General features: G+C 43.1%; 1 protein-coding gene across 16 annotated transcripts in view; it reads left to right on the plus strand.

The window, feature by feature from the left end:
* Sox5 (SRY-box transcription factor 5) overlaps window positions 1-13,653 on the plus strand; it is a 998,560-nt gene that overhangs the window by 773,446 nt on the left and 211,461 nt on the right. For 3 of the 16 annotated variants that reach the window (XM_075982324.1, XM_075982322.1, XM_075982323.1), the window contains exon 1: window positions 1,846-1,943. The exons of the other annotated variants lie outside the window; for them this stretch is intronic. The gene's annotated coding sequence lies outside the window, so the exon portion shown is untranslated. Of the gene's footprint in view, window positions 1-1,845; window positions 1,944-13,653 lie in introns of those variants that run through there. 16 annotated transcript variants of the gene reach the window in all.

Here is a 13,653-nt window from a genome sequence, read left to right on the forward strand (position 1 = left end):
CTCCAGGGCCCTCTTTCCGGCCCTGACCTTTGCCCACTTCTTGATCTTGTTTTATGTTTTATGTTATTAATCGCATTGGTTCTTTATAAAACCTTGGGTGTAAGGTTTGGTTTATAGATAGGCTTCCCAACTTGTCAGTTCCCTTATTTATTTATTTTTCGTTTGTTTTTATCGATTGCCTCCTATGCTGCGACAGAATATTTTGTTTTCTGTAATCCTGCTCATTTCCAATTTTTTGAGATTTGGGAGTGACTTTGAGGAAAATGACTCCCAAGATCAGTTCCAAGGAGATTGTTGTGTTTAGATTTTTATACTTTTGTGTCGATTTTTGTGTTTCTTAGAGGATAAAAATCTAATTGCAGACCTTGGGTACAAAAAAAAAACAGTCTCTGCACCACCATCCATTGGCGCTATCACCTCTGTCCATAGTGGCCTTTTGCTTGTGCAATCTTAGCTGACTATGTAGACTTGATTTTGAGGGTTTTATATTTTGTTTCGTTTTCTATGTATTTTATGTATAGCAAGTTGATAATCATAGACTTATAATGTAATTTTAACTTGGTAACGACAATGATTCCAGGTCATTTTTCAGAACTGCTTTGTTTTATTTTCAGTTCTATTTGAATTTGGGGATTATCCTTCCTATTTATATAAAGTACGCTAGTGAGTGTTTCTTTTAATTGGGGATTGCAATGAGTCCATACATTTTCTCAGTATCTTAGACACCTTAACAATATTAATCTTCCCTTTCATGAACATAGAGTAACTTTCCATTCACCTTGTCTTCTTGAGTTTCCTTCATCAGTATTTTGTAGTTTCACTGGAAGACTTAAGAATTTGCATTAATCATTTTAATGATAAATAACCTCGGTGAAGAATGTTAGATTACCTCTACAAGATCTGCATGGGTTAGGATTTAAAGACAACGACCAAGATATCAAAACCTACCAACTCTCTCCCAGCCATTGGTAGTTCTTCATCTCCTCATGTCTGCCCTTCGGCTCATTGGCGTGGAACTACCCAGTCGTTAACGTCCGGTGTAGATATCTAGGAATAGCTCTTGACATCCCGTTTCTGTAGTTCGTCTGGAGACAAGTGGTGAAGTATACTGGGAAAGCACAGGTTCCCTGAGCTTAAATGGAGACACTCACTTTGGCAAAGGCAGAAGGCACGCTCCTGGGTAGGTTGACAGGAATGCCTCACATTTGGGTGCTTCCATGAGCAGCCAAAGCGCAGAACCGTCACATTCTTGGTACACTGAGGCGCTTCAGACAGCCGATTAGTGGTGTTTTGGAAAACCATCGACAGTTAGCTACTGTTCTTTCAAACACTGTTTTGTAGCTCTGACAGAAACTTGGTTTAACTTACAGAGGGAGAGGGAGAGACAAAAGAGAGATGTCGTGTGAATTGCCCAGTGGAGAGAGGCAGAGCCCCTCATTTACGCGTCGAGCGTGACATGGTATTAACCTTCCTGATGGACGTATGTGATAAAGTGACATGTCAGTGGAGGGGGGGTGTGACACTGCACCTGGACGGGGATGAAACAGTTGCCTGAATACTGCTCTATTATTGCAGTTTGCAAACCTTGAGTAAACTCAGTCAGCGGTTGTGTAATTGGTTATTCAATCCCGACCCTTGTTCACAGCTCAAAGCCAGGAACACTGAGACCTGTTGCCAATTTGACTGAATATAGTGACTGTACTCGGCCGGGGCCGAATACTGGAGCCAGGCCTTTTCCTGTGGGCCGGTTTCCACCATGTCTGAGGCTGGCTCGGTGACAGTGGGTCTTTTGTTGTGCGAGCCTGGCTGCTGCTCCCCTTCTTTGCAGAAATGTCTAACAGCTACACAAATAAAGAAGATAGGAGAAGGGAGCCAGTGTAGCAGATCTCTGAGGAAGCCTGCTGCAGTTCTCAGCTCTCCCGCCGCCCTTCTTTCTGTGGGAGGTAGGTAGGGGAGCCGGCTTAAGTAAATTCAGGGGAGGACACAGAATCCGCGTCTAGAAAACAAGTGAACCTCCGTCGTCCCCGGTGGAACATGATATGTGTGGAGACATTGCGTGTATAACTGGATGCATGAACATGGGTTTATGGAGAAGGCGTGTTTACCTTTCCTCTTTTTTCCTTTGAGAATCTGTGAATGAAGACGGTGGGTTTTGCTGAGCCCTCCTTTATGCTGAAAGATACAGTGTGTTTACAAACCTGTTATATATTTAACTTCGCGAAGCAGGCACCGCACCGTTCTGGCTGTGCACACTGGACTCTGGCCAGTAGACTAGCCACTCAAGTCTAGTAAACTCAGGGAAAAGCCAGCAGTCTCTGATTCGAATATCTGAGCTGCATAATGCCCATCCTCTTAGACAAAGGGCTTCGTGAAGAAATCTCTGTGACATGTGCCACAGTTAGGTGAGATGGTCCGAGAGGCCCGAGTCCTATCCCTCATCAGCGATGCTTCTGTGGTGATACCGCTCCTGCATGCAGGCTGGGACAGCTCACCAAGTGTGTGTTCACAAAGCAGAGTGAAGAGACACACACAAATGCATTCTGAAATGGTATTTTGTAGAGGTTGTGTGAGTGTGTGTGTGTGTCTGTGAGCGCGTGCATGCTTGCATGTGCACACACACACAAACAAATTTCTTGATGCCTCCTCCTGGTTCTACCCCTCACACCCAAAATGTATAAATACACACACACACTCATATGCACACACTCTCGCACACACATATCTGTGCCCCCCCCCACACACACACACGCTGACTGAGACCTCAGCCAGCAGTATCACAGCTTATTAGGGACTGTCCAGGTCTTCTACCACGAATGGCCTTAGCACTCTGGGGTACAGTCATAGCCTTGGTCCGTCAAGGTTTCGTTTTAGCTGACTGAGTAGCCTCCTGGGAGGAGCTGCTGGGAGCTCCCACTATGCAGGTCAGAACGGTTGGGAGGGAGAAGACAGCGACCTATGGGAAGGAAGATGAGGCAAGGAAACCGGTAGGAGGTGGTTCTGATGCCAAGCAGTGACTGAAGGAGAGAAGCAAATTGGTGGTATAGAAAATTAATCTTTAAAATGGGACCAACTATTGTAATGCAAACATTCAAAACAGAGGGAACAGTTAGCTGGAAATATGAGAGGGGAGGACCATGGAAATTCCAACAGAAGCCTTTAATGGAAAAATACACCCGGCCATCTCATTATGTGAGCCTTCCTGGGAGCCAAGTACCATGAGTATCATTATAAAAGTGGTATTATAAAAATTGATTATAATCAAGCTTAATGTATTTAGGTTTAATAAAGGCATTATACAGCAGTCCTGAGTATCATGGTATAATAGGGGCTCCTTAGCATTAGATCCGTGCTAAGTATCGCATCTCACACTGTTGCCAGTTAGAGGTCTTTACTTCCTGATGGGAAAATAGGAAGTTGGGTCAGCGAAGGGAAGGTCGCAGAGTTGGGCCCCAGCCCCATTAACCTCGGAAAATATAGTTCTGTGTGCGACTTGCCATCGTAATCTCTCCGATGCTTCTCTACTTTATCACACCGTATATGGCAAACAGATGTCCCCTCTAAGCCACTGTCTGTAATTTCTGAAATTGTCGGTGTCTATCTAGAAGCCTGGAGCTGCTGGGGAGGAGTGGCTGCTTCAGATGCCTCGTTAGTTTCTTGTAGGTAAGAGGCAGGCATGCTGAAATGATATGGGGACCGCCCGAGAGCAGAAGACGTAACTAGAATCCACAGTGTGAGGGATAAACTTTTCCTTCTTATTTTTACCCCTCAGCGCTGTGGTTTCTGATGGTTGTGTTGTTAACACCAACAACAGAAGGGATGAAATTCCTACAATAACAAGGTTTTCAGTTAAACTCAGATCAAGTGTCCTTCTGGATGTGCTGGATTCAGGTCAACTGTGGCTTGATTTGCACTGAACTTTTCATATTTCGGGATTTGGCATTGTGGATGCTGTTATAAGCTAAACAGTTTGCAGAGAAAAGAGAGAGAGAGAGAGAGAGAGAGAGAGAGAGAGAGAGAGAGAGAGAGAGAGAGAGAGAGAGAAACAAATGGACTGTAATAATAGACTAACACTGGCTGCATGGTAGGAAAACCCATTAGATTATGGAATGTCCCTGTTAGTGAAATTTGCACAGTTTTTTCTTGAGGAACCCAGCGCTGCACTACCCAAAATTTCTCTTCTTCAGCGGCTTCCTTAAAACAGTGGGGCCTTCCTCCTTCTCTGTGGAAGAATCCTTTTATAAGCACGAAACACATACTTTAAATGGAGAACCCATTATCTATGCTTGATCCGTTCACAGAATCCAGATCAGTCTGTTACGACAAAGCTGAAGTAGCCAAACTTACGTGTTTATTGTATTAAAGATCTTACATTGAAATATTCACCTTGTGCCGTTTATAATGGCTTGTTTGTGTGTTTGTGGTCTTTGAGACAGCGTCTCACTGTGATGTCCAAGCCCCTATCCCAGGGGATTAGCTACTCCACAGAGATGTCCCAGAGTCTAGACGCCTCTGAGTTTCTACCACGTGAAACTCAACCATCAATGCTTTTCATCATTCCCAAGCATGAAAGGCTTGCCCTCTCATCCCTAGGTCCTATTAATTGCTCTTCAACTTTCATGGTTTGTCCATCCCTTTGAAATAAAATACTCATCTTTTCTTAAATTGGTAATTGTGGATAATTCAATTTTTATTCATTTAAGTCCTTAGACTGTTTTAAAGATTTCTTTCTGCCCTTTAAAACATTTATTCCTGTAGAGTGTGAATTATGTGATGTCTTCCTCACCCACACCAGACCCCCTTCCATTTATTATGAGGGGTAGAATTAAAATTCTGTGTAACTACTGCAGGTCAGTTATCCTGAATACTTGTGTGTATAATTTATCCAGGTGACATGTAGCTATGTGTTGTTGTCTTTACCATTACGAGATAGTCTACAGAAGTCAGCTAGATAACTCTTGGCTTGTTCCTGGCAGAAGCAGACCATGGGGCAGAACTCCTCTTCTGCGTCGTCCTCCAGCATTTAAACACTCTCAAGTGTCCTCCACAGTGTCGCCCTCCAGTCATTGCATGGGGACCGTGATTGGCTCGATGACATTGACCAATGTTCTTTTAAGATCAAATGAGGGATAATCGTTTAAGTGTGGCTGACCCATGGAAACCCATGTCAGTTATGTTCAGAGGGGGGTGGACCGAGTGGTTTATTTTCTGCCACAAGCTGATGCCCAGGGTTAATAACTTGTGGTCCCTCCATCTCCCAGAGGGCTTTGCCTAGAGACTTCTGAATGAAGAGGACTTCCTTTAGTTCTTATTTCTTCTATTTCCCAAGTTACCTGTGTCATTCTTTGACTAGACTTGGAATCTACCCTGCCTCGTTTTCTACCATCCAGAGCCGTGGTCTTATTATCTCGGGGATTTCTTGTCCCTTTGGCTTTACATAACATCTGTACATCCGGTGCACAGGTGATGCATTCTGTTCAAACGTTGTGAATGCATGCGTCTAGTGTGGGACTCTGTAGTTCATGAGCCTTCATTTAAAACTTTAAAATGGAAAGTTTATCATAATCTACCGGTAAAACCCTGTGTTCTCGCCCTCCCTCTGTGAAATAGTTTCAGACACTTTGGACCACTCCCAACTCCTCATTGTGTTTGTCCTTGGTGTGCCCTCATGCCATGTAGTCATAAACACAAATCCGCTGGACGACATCTGGATATTTTTGGTTCACGTTGTCTAATCATTGCCGAAATGACAGTGTGGCATTTGTTCCATCCCTTCACCTTTGAAAGAACTCAGCAGCTTCTGTTCTTTCAAATCTTACTCACTTCTGAAAGGTTTTCAAGTTTCCAGAGTCTGACCGAATGGGATGTTTTCTGCCCGTCTCTTCAAACTTGGATTCCTTGTTTATTTATCAAAATGAATGGCGAAAAGTTCAGGTTCCTGATCCTCAACCAAGACACATAAAACTGAACACTTTGATGGCCCTTAAATGTTGCCGTTTAGCAACCCCCTCCCCCGTTAGAGATGAGGTGCCAGGTCCCAGAACCCATTTGGAGTCTGACTGGCATCGGGAATCCGCTCAGTGTTGGAAGGAAGCAGGGAGTGTACTCTGTTGAAGGAATCCCCCAAATTTATTATCCGTATGTATCACTTAGATAACTTGCTGTTGATACTGTCCTCAAATTTCTTTCTGATTACGGCAGGATGAGAAGTTGTCCAGTTTCTTAGAAATTGTTGTCTAGTAGAATTTTATGTCTTGGATCTGATTGGTAATGATTAAATTATATAGGAAATCTTACCAAAAGTACCCTATTCACACTCCAGTTTACTCTTCATTGGTTGAGTAGTTAAAGGAGGCCATTGTCTCTCCTTCTGGATCAGCGGATGAGATTCCAGGAGAGCAACTCAGTGACGTGGTATAGCATTTGGGGAAAAAAGGTTGGATTTGATTATCTGGCTATGGGCCACAGTCTTACTGTCCTAGAAGAGACTGAGTTCCTTGAGGGGTCAAGGCCATGTCTTGGGTGCTCATCACAGTGCTGCTGTGGGACCTGACTGGTTATTGTTAGATACATGGGTAAAGGAATACTATGTGAAGCTTTTGTGTCTGGTGTGTGTGTGTGTGTGTGTGTGTGTGTGTGAATACTATATGTGAATCATGCAAAAGACAGAGAGTGGGCAAATCTATATATGATTTATATTGTCATTTTTATAAAGTTCGCATTTCACTTAGGATATAGAATGCATTAAAAACAAAGATGATAGTTATGAACAAACATTCCATTTTGAATTTAATGTACGGATAGATGGGTTGCAAATGCCTAATTTTAACCCCCCTCCATTCACCAATAAGTGGATCAATGGCTCTGGTGATGTCATAAAGTGAAAACTATGCCAATCTCTTTTGCTTCTTTCTATTTATCTTGATTTTGGTTTTTTTTTTTTTACATTTTCATTTCTTTCCATGTTTAATCCTTTATCTTGTCCCTTCTTTGATGAAAATGACTTTTAAAGAAATTCCTAAATGGATTTTTATGTTTTTACTTATTTTTTCCTATTCTACATTTTTTTGCGTGGTGTCAGAGAATATCACAGTTAACATAGCAGTACACTTTCCCTTTGCTGGAATTACGTCTAAGCCTGGTAACATTAAATCATGCATTGCAAATGGATGTACTGTATTGTGTCTTCTGAATTTGGGTTCGTGGTGCTTCAACCTCTGTCTGAATTTGTTTTAGTTCTTACCTACAAGGGTACAACATTTTGTCCTATTTCTAAGGCTGCAGACCAGTAAAGTATATTAGGTGATTTTTTTCTATTTAGACACTTTTTGTCTTTCATTTCTGTTCTCCTCTGGCCACTTGCACAATTTAGAGCACCTGCACAATTCTGCAAATGTGATTGTGAAAGACGGATTCCGGCATGTTCTAAACGTCTAGTAAATGAATGATTGTATTAATATGCCATCTGCAGTTGGATGGTCATGTGGGTCATCATCCGAATACATGCATAGTCCGTGTCTATGTATACATGTATAACTCACATTTCATCTCAGCCTGTAAGCTGTAAGCACCACTCAGGGTTCACAGGTGCAATGAAACCTTCATGATCTCCTCCTCAGGAAGCTGCAAAGTACCAAAGTGATCCTGCCTGGACTCTCCCACTTTACACACTAATAGTCTTCTGAGATGAAAACGCCGCTTGTTTTAAATATGTTTGGTTCTCAAATAACTTATGCTATAATTCTGCAGATCTTATGGTGCTTTTTCCTTATGATTCCATCATGGATACACAATAGAGAAAACGCTAAATGAAGCAGAATATACAAAACCGAAAACTTTTCTAATTTATCTCTGACCAGATAGTTGTTTGATAGTTGGAAGAGAGAAATGGGAGAAAATCCCTCCTAGGAAATGTTGGAGATTTTATAGAGTAGCTGCTGTGTGCGCACAGTGGCCCACATGTTTCCTTCTGGGTTTCTATCACATTGTTTGGACTTTCTGGTCTTCCCTTCTAGTAATGCTGGCTTCCTCCTGCTCCCTCATTGAATTTTTGGCTCCAAATAGACCATGTTCATCACTTTATAATGTTCATCATTTTATGACAGGGTCTTTCTCTCCCATTTTTATTAAAAGTTAAAATGAGTTTCCTCTGTGGAGATGGGAGATATTGGCATGAGTTAACCATGATGGTGGATGTGGGTGGAGATCGGGGTGAGTTGGCCATGATGGTGGATGTGGGTGGAGATCGGGGTGAGTTGGCCATGATGGTGGATGTGGGTGGAGATTGGGGTGAGTTGGCCATGATGGTGGATATGGGTGGGGATTGGGGTGAGTTGGCCATGATGGTGGATGTGGGTGGAGATCGGGGTGAGTTGGCCATGATGGTGGATGTGGATGGTGATTGGGGTGAGTTGGCCATGATGGTGGATGTGGGTGGAGATCAGGGTGAGTTAACCATGATGGTGGATGTGGATGGAGATCGGGGTGAGTTGGCCATGATGGTGGATGTGGGTGGAGATCGGGGTGAGTTGGCCATGATGGTGGATGTGGGTGGAGATCGGGGTGAGTTGGCCATGATGGTGGATGTGGATGGTGATTGGGGCTAGTTGGCCATGATGGTAGAGGGGGTTACAATGCCAGTAAATGAAAACAACAAGCATTGCTGTTGGTGGGTAGCCTTTTAACTTCCCCATCTCACTGACTTTTACAAACCTTCAGATAATGTCCCCAACCCTGAGGATCTTGGGAATGGCAACTGTCTAGAGGAAATAGGAAACAAAGACTAGCTGAGTCTCTTCGTCTGTGCTGTTTGGAGACATTACATACATTAACCTGCGAATGAATACTTTCCCCTCCTTGCCACTGTGCGCATTTCATTATTACAGAGAATGAAAAGTGACAGTGATAGTCCTAATCATAGAAGTACATGTGGGTGCAGCTAGCACAGAGTAATTATGGCTGAAGGGATGGGTGATGTGTATATGTATGTGCATGCATGCATGCATGTATGCATGTACATATGTATGTATATGTTTTTGTATGTGATTGTGTATGTATGTATGTGTGCACATGTGGTTTACATGCATATATGTATGTATATGTATGTTCATGCATGTATGTGCATATATGTATGTATGTATTTCTGCATTTATGTGTCTGTGTGTATATATGTGTATCTGTATATGTGTGTGTTTCTGCATGTGTATATATGTATCAGTATGTGTGTTTGTGCATGTGTGTGTATGTTTCTGTGTGTATTGTGTCTGTGTACATATGTATCTGTATATATGTGTGCTTCTGCATGTGTGTATATATGTATCTGTATGTGTGTATTTTTGTATATGTATGTTTCTGTGTGTCTTGTGTCTATGTTTATATGTGTGTGTGTCTGCATGTGTGTCTGTGCAGAGTTACCAATAGAGGCAGCTCTTTTGGATAGTTTTAAACTGACTTGTAACACTGCTTGCCACTTTTAAGTGGTACTAAGTGCCAGCCCTATTTAAACCCTTTGCATCCCTTAGTTTTCACAGGAACGTGAGATAAGGGTGTTCATTATCCTGTTTTCAGGTGAGTAACTTGAAGCAGCAAGAGGGTAAATTACTTGCCAAAGAGCAATAAATCCGTAAGAGATGGAGTCAGGTTTTATGACATTAAATCATTATTTTTCCTTTTATATCTAGTAGTAAAAAGACAAAGAGTTTTTGTAGCAAAGGAATTACGCTCTGCAACTCCCCGTTGGAAAGCTGCCTCCCAGAGTTTGCAGTGTCCTCGGTGGGATCGAATAATAAAACAACCGCATAGTCATGTCTGCAGGCTACACAGGGCATGTTATCTTCCGATGGGGTGAATGAGGGCATCATCAATTCCATCGCTCACTCTAAGCCTACTAACCTGTAAGGAGATTATAGCAGAGTAGAGTTGTGAATGTCCGTGATCTAGAACTTGGGAAGTGGAAGGAGGATGATCACAAATTCACATCAGATGGACTAAATGAAACGAATTACACACACACAAACACACACACACACACACACACACACACACACACACACACACACACACACACAGAGTGGCTAGTTGAGAACACAGTGGTTTTCAACCTTCCTGATGCTGTGACACTTTATATAGTTCCTCATGTCGTGGTTGCTCCCAACCATAAAATTATTTTCGTTGCTACTTCATAACTCTAATTTTACTACTGTCTGAATCCTAATGTAAATAATTGGGAGACAGAGGTTTGCAAAGGAGACCCACAGTCTGAGAACCACTGCTTATCAGCAGACACTGTTCACCCTGAGAACCTGAATTTAGCTTCTAGCACCCTTGTCAGTGGGAGGCTCAGCCGCTTGCCTGTAACTCTAGCTCTGGGGATCCAATGCCCTCTCCTGGTCTCTGCAAGCACCTCTGTGTATGTTGCAGAGACTCACAGACACAGACACATTAATAAAAATGAAATCTATCAAAACATTATATGCAACAGCCTTACAAGGAGTAAATAGGGTTATAGATATGTAGTAATGATAGCATATTAATTTGACATATTTAATCATGCACTGAAAATTACTCTTCTAGCTGGGATATGGTGGCGCACGCCTTTAATCCCAGCACTCGGGAGGCAGAGGCAGGCGGATCTCTGTGAGTTCGAGGCCAGCCTGGTCTACAAGAGCTAGTTCCAGGACAGCTAGGACTGTTACACAGAGAAACCCCACATCAAAAAACAGCAACGGCAAAAATGCTCTTCTAAAATGTGATGCGAAGTTGGATATAATTAACAAATATGTCCAATTTTACAGTCAGCACAACAAGAAAACTGAAGCCTATCACAATAGCTCCCCAGTCACTGGAACTGATTGTATAGTATTCTTTTCTAAAGTCGCCTTGTGGAAGCCATTTTTCGTCTATTAGAAAGTTCTTAATAACTTTCAAGGGGAAGCAAGCATGTGCGTTGTCAATACAGACACAAAAGCCTGTCCAGGCCTTAGGTCACTTGAGGATAGCTAATTACATATAAAAGTGAGGCCAGCGTGCTCTGGGTGCTGTGGAGCACCAGCTGTGAGTCCGTGGTTTGTGGGGACACGTGTGAGCTTTAAAATATCCGAGAACTTGACGTCGGTAGCCTGGCTGCAGTGATGGGCCAGCTCAGGCTTGGGAGGGCCCTCTGATCTCGTGCACACAGGGCTTCTCTTGGATGTAAGAACTTCCTGCTTACCCTGTGTCATGTAACAGTCGTCCACATGTACCGCCTATACAATGTCGTGCTGTCCTTCTGAGGTGACTTCCTATTGATGTCATTGGCAGGCCTGCCTCAGTCCTCCCCTTCCAAGTCTGTAGCGATGGCCGTGACTTGTATAATTAGGCAGCAACGCCCTGAGCTGGAGCTGTGCTGACTTGCACACTTGCCTCCGCTCTGCAGTTCTCGCGGGTTTTCAGTGGGCCCCTGCGAGAGTGAACGGCCATCCCGTCCTAACAGAGGTTACTGCGTCCACGGTGACAGTTCTAACAGTGTCACCTGCCACCTGATCCTGAAGGCAGCAAATAAAAGGAGCAAAAGTTCCACTCTTTCAAACGCTTAGCTCTTTAGCAGAGAGGTTTGTGCTGGGATGCGGGTGCGATTCACACAACAGACTCTGTTTGCTTAGGCACATGCGTTCCACCCCAGGACCACAAAATACGAGGCAGAACTTACAATGCAGCTGTGTGGCTTGCTGAAGAGAATGCTGGCCGGGGAGTGGACGGTGCTGCAGCCCCCAACTTTAGGTTTAATTAGGTGCATGAGTTTTGAGCAAATATTTGAAACTTGATAATTTATTGTGTTTCAGGCTATAAATGAAGACTTTGGTCTAGGCTGGTTTAAGTCACACTGAGTAATAATAGCCATCACCCCACTCTGATTTCCTTGGTAAAGAATCTAAATACTACATAATCCATAACTTCTTCGGATTTTGTCTTAGTCCCTAAAGATGTCTAACTCCTGTGTAAATTAGATTTATGTGATGATGGGATGTTTGTTTTTTGTTTTACTTTTATATCACCAAATCATGTATGATCAGCTTATATCTGACCAATGGCTTCTATAAAATGCTGATCTAAATGATAAAGAAAGGCCATTATTAGTCTTAAAATTCAGCTGCTGGCTTATCTACCCATGTTTACTTCATGATTTGAGAAACAATTGGCATGTTTGAAATTCAGTTACATCGTTATTCTTTCCAAAGTGTGATGCCCTTCCTACATGTGTTCACCAGCACAAGTCAAGATTAGTGCCCTTCAGTTGAAGCGACAGATTAAAGTGTAAACAGTGGTAGAATTGCCCGCTTCCTGGGGTTTTGTTTAAAAAGTCAAATATCGTGCGTACATACATTTTACTTGTTCAGTTGTTCAATGTGCCCTGCCACTGTAGCTCAGAAGAGATTAAAGCAGAAAAATACCCTACATACATCCAAAGCACCACCCTGAGGTTGTGTGTAAGCTACTGCGCTGGCATGAATGTGGTTTAATTCTTGGCACAGACGGCTTGCTGGAGAATTACAATATGTTGGCATTGGTCTCCAGGTCTCATTGTTCCAGCCCAGGGAGTCAGTCTTAAGAGGGTTTGGCACCAGAGGGAAATGGAGAGAGAGAGTTACAGCGAATGAGCAGGCCCTAAAGAGGCAGGATGCTGCTGCTGCCGTAACAATGGCTGGCATTCTTGGGGGTTCTCTTTTGGGGATTGCCATAGGCAGCCATGTGAGGAAGCCAATGTGAGCCAGAGAGACGAGAAAAGCCGGCTGCGGATGGCAGAAAGAACCAGAAGTGATTTCATAGATCCACTTAATGTGTGGGCAGACGATGGCCGTTTCCTAGGCTCTAATGTTCCGGGGCTTGTTTTTTCACATTTATTTTACACTATTTTTTAACATGCATGTGTTAGTTTTCTTCTAAAAAGACAAATCCTTGAAGAAAGAGCCCTGTATTCATAGTCTATCTGTTGTGCTTTGGACTATCTGATTTGGGCAAAGCTGAGTGGCCTCAGCTACAACATGGAAAGGAATACCTACACACACACACTGCCGTCAAAGGTGTCATGACTGACAGGGCTCTTTGAGCTGAGACATTCTGCCAGAGCCACTGTTGACTCTAACAATGACTGTATTTGAGGGAATAGTGAGTTTTGAGGGTAACCCTGAAACCAGTGCTCAGGAGAATGAAGTCCTAAGTGTTTTAAGATAGGAAATGCACACCAGGCATGGTGGCGCATGCCTTTAATCCCAGGCATGGTGGCGCACGCCTTTAATCCCAGGCATGGTGGCGCACGCCTTTAATCCCAGAGCTGGGGAGGCAGAGGCAGGCAGAACTCTGCGAGTTGAAGCTAGCCTGGTCTACGTAGTGAGACCCTATCCAATAAATAAATAAATAAACCAAGCAAACAAACAAAATCCATGAAAAAAATAAACAGTTCAGAACTTGGAAGCTTACTAATGCTGCAAAGAGTCACGAGTCACAGTCACAGCATCCAACTCAACTCTGTGTCTTTAAAAGTGAACCTCCTTTTTGAAAACAAAATATTGCATAATGAGCCACTCTAACTTTTCCCACCGTAAATAGTGAATGGTACTTACAGAGCTGTGGTAGACATCCCTTTATTGAATTCACACTTGAGAAAACAGCTGCTTGTAA

This window comes from Microtus pennsylvanicus, chromosome 8 (genome assembly GCF_037038515.1).
Source record: "Microtus pennsylvanicus isolate mMicPen1 chromosome 8, mMicPen1.hap1, whole genome shotgun sequence".
Lineage (NCBI taxonomy): Eukaryota > Metazoa > Chordata > Mammalia > Rodentia > Cricetidae > Microtus > Microtus pennsylvanicus.